We start from the raw sequence: 8,077 nt of genomic DNA, 5'->3' as shown, positions 1-8,077 counted from the left end.
GTTCCTTCAAATTTCACTCAGGAGATTTGATACTTATTGTGATATTTATCGATATTGAAAGATATGAAACTTTTTATTGTGATAACTTTTTTGGCCATATTGTCCAGCCCTACCTGACTGTTGTTTTCAGACCCCAGGCCTTAAAATTCAAAGCCTAGGGATATTGTATTTTCTTCACAACACTTGTAGCACAGTTTTGATTGGACAACAACAGGGCTAAAAGTTCAGAGATGCTATGTATGATTTATTTTTCAGAGTGAAGACATTGAGATGAAGAGGGGCTGTGTTGTCAGAAGCCTGTGTGTTTACCTCAATGAGGACAGCAGCACACTCATCAAGGAGTACTTGGTCAGTATCAACATTTAATGTGAGCTCTTAGTATTAAAAATGCAATCTTATCTTTATTTCAAAATTGTCAATTTATGTTTCACCATTAGGATGTCAACAGTGAGGAAGCTAAGAGAGAGATCGCACAGACCACCATGGGGCTCTATGTGATTTGCAGAGAAGGTGCTTATGAAGAGGACAAGCCAGCGGATGTTGGAGTGGTGGTCGAAGGCTAGGATGTATTTCCTTTGGTTGTGCCATGCTTTTTGGCCTGATCTACACACTCAACCTGAACTATCTTCCAGAAGGTTTTGATGAACTTGAATGGCAACAAACTGTCCCCCAAAGGTGCAAACATTAGAGATTAAGATGCGTCAGTGAGCTCACAAGACCAGTGCTGGATAGTTGAGCTTGGCTTGCCCCCTTCTGGAAGATTGAGGGCCTGTGCATCACGCCGTCAGTCAGTCAGCAGTTAGGTCAAGATGACCATCCAAAAAATGTAATAACATGTAACTCTTGATAAATCAAAAAACAAACTACCGTACACTGATCTGACTTGCTACTTTATTTGTGAAAATATAAATAAATTAGTAAGTCAGATCAGTGTGCGGTAGTTTGTTTTTTGATTTTTCATAGACTTATCCAGGTTTCTACCAGCACCTCATTGTTGTTGCTGTGCTTGGGGAATTTTTTGTTTTGATGTAAATGTTGATGTTGGAATTGTTCAAACTGATATTGGATACTGACATTTTAAACGCTTTGAGTATTGTATTGAAAAAAAAGGCTCTTTGAATGGCAAACAATTTTTTAAAAGATTATTTTAAAATTCATTTTAAGTTACTGAATACAGTAGAAATACTCATTCTGGTGGAAAACCTTTATTTTTTTTTATTTCTTTAGCCTGTATAGTACCGTCAGGTTTACTGGAAAACGTTGTGCACTTTGCCATTAGACGATTTTTTTGCAATCTGTCAATAAAATTTTTAGTTCTTGTATGTGTTCTTGTAAGTTTCCCTAAACTTTATATTTAGTACTTCAATAAACACGTAAGGTTTATGTAGAAATTCCCTTAAACTTCATATGTAGTAATTGAATAAACACATAATGCTTATTTATAGGTTTACATTAATTTAATTTAATCAAATCTGACAAAGTTATGTCATTTATTCAAACTGACTAAACGTGATAGAAAAACATTGCATTACATGTCACCTTTTACATTGAACTTATATAATAAAATTAGATGGAAAATGTATATGTAAAATACTTAAAGTCAACGTTTTAGGGATAATTCGTTTTTTTTTGTTTTTTTTAAACCTGTCCTGCCCAGCAGCCTGGTATAGGGTATGATGACCTGGATACCATGTTGTGCCAGACAGATTTTACTTTAACAAGAGAGTATTAAAATACTCCTTTGTCTGTTTTATTATTTATTTATTTATGTATTGATTTGTCACCGGGCCGGACAGGGGGGCAGACACGGGGATGGGTGGGCACAAACAGACAGCACAGAGAAAGGACAACACCTGTAAGAGAAGGGGGATGGAAGGTGGGGACAACAGGGAAAAGCTGTGGGAAACACCAATTGCAGAAAGCAACGAAACCTGCAATAGAACAGAAAGGGGGGCTTGGGGAGGAGAAAAACAACAACAACAAACAAACACAAACAAAAAAACAATAAAAATAATAATAACATTTGGTTGTTGAGTCTGGAGTTCAGCAACAGGGTTGCGGATGGCGTTACATGCCGATGTCTGGTTGTTGGCGGAATGTAAACAGCAACACCGATGGCATGTTTCCTACACATTAGTCACCAAAGTCCTGCCTATAAATGTCCTGCCTCCGAAATTCAAAAACATTCTTCAACATTCAACAACATTGGCCATGATGATCGCAAAGGATGCTGAGCATAACCAATACATTAATCTTATCAGCATTCCATGTTAAGCCAGTTGAGGTCATCATAGTGTTATACACACTACACTCACCTAAAGGATTATTAGAAACACCTGTTCAATTTCTCATTAATGCAATTATCTAATCAACCAATCACATGGCAGTTGCTTCAATGCATTTAGGGGTGTGGTCCTGGTCAAGAAAATCTCCTGAACTCCAAACTGAATGTCAGAATGGGAAAGAAAGGTGATTTAACCAATTTTGAGCGTGGCATGGTTGTTGGTGCCAGACGGGCCGGTCTGAGTATTTCACAATCTGCTCAGTTACTGGGATTTTCACGCACAACCATTTCTAGGGTTTACAAAGAATGGTGTGAAAAGGGAAAAACATCCAGTATGCGGCAGTCCTGTGGGCGAAAATGCCTCGTTGATGCTAGAGGTCAGAGGAGAATGGGCCGACTGATTCAAGCTGATAGAAGAGCAACTTTGACTGAAATAACCACTCGTTACAACCGAGGTATGCGGCAAAGCATTTGTGAAGCCACAACACGCACAACCTTGAGGTGGATGGGCTACAACAGCAGAAGACCCCACCGGGTACCACTCATCTCCACTACAAATAGGAAAAAGAGGCTACAATTTGCAAGAGCTCACCAAAATTGGACAGTTGAAGACTGGAAAAATGTTGCCTGGTCTGATGAGTCTCGATTTCTGTTGAGACATTCAGATGGTAGAGTCAGAATTTGGCGTAAACAGAATGAGAACATGGATCCATCATGCCTTGTTACCACTGTGCAGGCTGGTGGTGGTGTAATGGTGTGGGGGATGTTTTCTTGGCACACTTTAGGCCCCTTAGTGCCAATTGGGCATGGTTTAAATGCCACGGCCTACCTGAGCATTGTTTCTGACCATGTCCATCCCTTTATGGCCACCATGTACCCATCCTCTGATGGCTACTTCCAGCAGGATAATGCACCATGTCACAAAGCTCCAATCATTTCAAATTGGTTTCTTGAACATGACAATGAGTTCACTGTACTAAAATGGCCCCCACAGTCACCAGATCTCAACCCAATAGAGCATCTTTGGGATGTGGTGGAACGGGAGCTTCGTGCCCTGGATGTGCATCCCACAAATCTCCATCAACTGCAAGATGCTATCCTATCAATATGGGCCAACATTTCTAAAGAATGCTTTCAGCACCTTGTTGAATCAATGCCACGTAGAATTAAGGCAGTTCTGAAGGCCAAAGGGGGTCAAACACAGTATTAGTATGGTGTTCCTAATAATCCTTTAGGTGAGTGTATATATATATACATACACTTTGAATCGTCACCCGCCTCCTAAATTTTGTCTCCCTTCATATCAATAAAGATTAATAACACCCACAAGTTCTCCTGTAGCAACCTCAAGGAAATTGACCTACAGTAAACACTGGTCAGCAGCACATCACAAGTCATAGGATACAGCTGCAAATCTGATTACAATGTAACAAGCTATACATGTGGTAAGCCTCTGTACAGCCTCAATACAGTTTTTAAGTTCTGCACACAATTTGACCACTACTTTGATTAGTCCTCAAGGCTGAATTTGATAGATGAATTACATTTATTAGTTCACTCATAATTTGAATTTCTTCAATGTTTGATTTTAATTTTCTCTGATCACCCAGTCATTGAAAGGCATTTTTCTCTCCTTGTCTTGCTTTAAGTTCGAATGAGAAAGATAAATGTCACAGTATAATTTGAGAGATTAAAAAATAAATAAAACTGTGTTGACCTTTTGTGCTTTATAATCATATTGAATAGTTGAATATATATGCGGGCATGGCCTGGATGAGACTAAAACACTGAATTTGGAAATGGTTGTAAGGGACTCCATCTGTGCCACTTTAAGGTTTAATGGCCCACAGTTACATTGAAATTGTCTGTTTGTATTAGAGGGGTCGGTGGGTGGAGGTGGTGCTGGAGTGGGTGTGGATGAGGTGCCCAATGTGGAAATTGTTGTCCCCCTGTCCAAAACTCCTAATGTAAAATCAAACACCTAGCCATGCAGACTGAGCTCCTGAGAATGACGAATTCTTTCACAAATGTTTGTAGAAGCAGACTATGTGGTACAAGATAGGTTGCCACCTCTGCAATAAGTCCATTCGGGAAATTTCCTCACTACTAAATATTCCATGGTCAACTGTTAGTGGTATTATAACAAAGTGGAAGTGATTAGGAACAACAGAAACTCCACATAAAGGCCACATGGTGAGGTGCAAAGTGCGCAGAAGTCGCTAACTTTCTGCAGTCAATAGCTACAGACCTCCAAATGTTGGGCGGTCTTTGAATTAGCTCAAGAACAGTGCATAGAGAGCTTAATGGAATGGGTTTCCATGGCCAAGCAGCTGCATCCAAGCCTTACATTACAAGTGCAATGCAAAGCATCGGATGCATTGGTGTAAAACACATCACCAATGGATACCAGATCATTCAGATTTGCTCATATGTGACTCAGATATGACCTTTTTATAACAGTGTGAACAGGCCAAGTCACATGGAGTCGTGATCGTTTCGAGTTTGGATTTGGGCCACTTCCATATGTCTTTTTAAATGCGAGTCAGGTCGGAATTGATGTGAATTTGACGTCTCTCTAGAGCAGCTGTTGTCATAGTTCTGCTGTAGACGGAGCCGTGGTGAACGAAAAAGCTCCACAAATGCCATTATTAAACATAATGCTGTCCTTCTGTACCTTGTCGTCATCTGCTCACAAATTCCCTTTCTTCCACCTGAAATCCATGAGCTCTCTTCTAAATTACATGGATGCTACTTGTCTGTGCAGACACAGTGGAGAGAGAGAGAGAGAGAGAGAAAGGGAGGGAGGGAGGGAGTTGTGGGGCAGTTGCGTTGTCCAACACCAGAAACTGTAATGAAAAGAACAGAAAGTTTGGAACAGTTGTGATAATTCAGGAGAAATGTGGCTCGTGAGAGGACAATGAAAAATGGCAGTCTCCTGTTAAAATTGGGAGAGTTAGCAAGTATGAGCTACCGGGGCTAACCTCTGTTGCTCCTTGTTTACTTCTGTACCACAGCGTGCTGCGTGTGAAGTCATGTTATTCTTCTGTGCATGTGGGTCACCTTCAGGCCGTGGACAGTTCACACTGGGAGTCTGATATGGCCCACATTTAAACATTAATGTGAACTGTCAAACAAAGAAATGATCTTGGAAAAAAATTGGAATGGAGCATCCAAGTCCTGCAGTGTGAACATAGCTTAAGAATGATCTCTTGGTCATTCCAGCCAAGCAATCTATCCACCATAACATCAAACTACAAATTGACTAATCAACCATCACTCCAACCAGGGTGGTAAGAAACTTTTGTTGTTCTTTTCAGACCATGTTGCTGCTGTCTCTCAGTCGTGCCGCTTTGCTCTACACAACATAAGAAAAATCAGGCCATACCTTTTTCAGTACGCCACCCAGCTTCTGGTACAGGCCATGGTTATCTCTTGCCTCGACTACTGCAGTGCCCTCCTAGCAGGTCTTCCATCTAGGTGGTATTATGCTTTTTGGCTTTTCCCCTCTCCTTTATTGAGTTATATAACTTTTCTTTGATTGGTCAGAGAGAATCGTCACTATTCACTGCATCACCAGACAGAGGCCAGCAACAGAACGTTTTATATTTTACAGTTTTCGTATGGAATTTCATCACTAAATGCACTTCTGAGAAGTTTTGAAGTGAGAAATCGGCTGTGTAGATTTCAAATATTGACAGTTTTACAAGAAGTAATGGCGGAACAAAAATGTGCTTGAATATTTTTGGAGTTGAGGAGCTCCGCAAGTGGCGGCGGGCGAAGCCTGTGCCGACCCGCCAGCCGCCCGCTCACAGTAGTGATGGCAAGTTCGAGTCTTGTCAGACTAGTTCATTCAAATCTCGTTCATCAAAATGAACTAATCTTTTTTTGAGTCATTTCGTTCATTTGAACTAGGCTGGTTATTGCTGCACTGCAGCCCTCTTGTGGGCAATTAAAAAACAGCGCGTCCTCAAACACGGAAGGCTGCCTGGCTTGCTTTATTTGACACAGTATAATGCACAAATTCACCTCGATTACTGTATATCATCATTATATAACCCCCCTGGGCCCACAACCAAATTCAAACCATGTAAAAACCACAGAAATATGTAATCACCACTACTCCGGCTAAATCCTTCCATTTTCACAATCTTTCCAGAGTATACAACCAGACCAGCCATATAGACAGCTTATGTATATAATTACTATCATAACTCTGAAGTGCTCATTCATACAGCAGCCTAACGTCCCTATCCATGAGTAAAATATTAATATCAGATTTGCAGTAAATATATTGAAGTAATAAGCTTGATACACTATATGAATAAACACACTCTTAGTAAAATTCGACCAATTTAATAATAATTTAAATAATAAAAGGAACAAAGAAATATAAACACATTATATAAATGCAGCAGTTTGGCAGTTCTGGACGCAGCATGGGCCACATCAGGTCCGGATTCTGCAGACAGAGAAACACACCCGAGCACATCGCTCTCAAACACAGCCAGCTGGTTTACCAACCAGGGGCACGGCTCTGTTGATAAATAAAAAGGAAAAGCTACGTTGCGTTCTCTGGCAAACCTGAATCAGCTGTTAGCTGTTTACAGGGCTAACGCTAACGTTGCTACGTGGCTGTGTGTTGATGTTTTAATGACCGGGTCTGTTTGTTTTGGAGAGGAGAATTCGGCTCCCGGTAGAACCCTGTCAGGGCTCTGAAGTGGAGCGGACCCAGAACAACTCTCATCAGCTGTTAGCTGTAATGTTAAACACTAGCAGGACTAAAGTTATGGTGCGGCTGTGTTAAAACTATAACTTAGCACAACATCACTGCGCTGTAATAATGTTATGCTTTATAAAATGTCACATAATTAACAAAATAGCTATATAATATCAGTCCTGTGACTGTTACCTGACAGCCGACCTGCCTCTCATTCTCCGGCGCTGGCAGTCACTCAGCCTGCAGAGTGAACGAAAGACTGAGGAGGAGCCATGTGAGCCGTGAACGAGTAGTTAATTCCTGCTCCACAGTAGCTGTCACGTGACCAATGAACGACTCAGACCGAGAGACCCACAGTTGCTATGAGTCGTGAACTAATCAGTTTCCTGTGCTGCCTGCTTACCACAGCCACTGTACATGGCAAAGGACTCAAACAGACCCGCAGTTGAGAGTCGTGAACTAATCAGTTCTGTTTCCTGTGCTGACGGAGCCCGTGCTGCTGCCGTGTGACGAGTGAACGTAAGAGTCCAAGATCCTTCATGCAAAAATGAACGAATCACTCACTGAGACAACCCGTTCTTCCCAAGTCATACACACAATTAGGTCTTATGAACGCTAGCTCACAGAGCCCTCTGCTCCCGCCGTCACACAGACCGCTGCAGCAGCAACAGGTGAGGAAAACACAGCTGGAAGGTTTTCATACCGCTTATCTGTACGTTTTAACTTAAAAAAGAGAAAGCTGTGTGGATCGCTGGTGTGTGTGTCGCATTGAACATTACATCACGGCAGTTGTGTGCAGCATCGCTATGACGACAAGCTACGTACTATCTCGTACCAGGGCCGAGTAGAGTCGAGTCTATCGATTTACGCTATGTCAACATTTTTCGGCAAGGCAGCATAGATCGTCAGAACACTGGCAACCGTTCAACGTTTAGTCCTAAAAGAAGATGCGGCTTTGATTTGGATCACACTACCTTGTTTCTTACGACCCGACCTTCTCTGCTTCTGATTGGCTAGTAGTCCTTACCTGGGAACTGCGCATGGTCAACTCCCAACAAAGATTTTGTACAAGTAAG

At 41.5% G+C, this 8,077-nt stretch overlaps 1 long non-coding RNA gene across 1 annotated transcript; it reads left to right on the top strand.

Annotated features, from left to right (window-relative positions):
- Positions 1-259: 259 nt before the first annotated feature.
- LOC119909785 lies at positions 260-1,322 on the top strand. The gene is made up of 2 exons (XR_005445540.1): positions 260-348; positions 438-1,322. It is a non-coding gene; the product is annotated as an uncharacterized LOC119909785 (long non-coding RNA).
- Positions 1,323-8,077: the final 6,755 nt, after the last annotated feature.

The sequence above is a fragment of the Micropterus salmoides genome, unplaced genomic scaffold (assembly GCF_014851395.1).
Source record: "Micropterus salmoides isolate LMB-PRFRI ecotype aquatic unplaced genomic scaffold, ASM1485139v1 Ms_hic_scaffold_19, whole genome shotgun sequence".
NCBI lineage: Eukaryota > Metazoa > Chordata > Actinopteri > Centrarchiformes > Centrarchidae > Micropterus > Micropterus salmoides.
The sequence above is the reverse complement of the archived record's forward strand: the minus strand, read 5'-3'. Positions and strand labels throughout refer to the sequence as shown.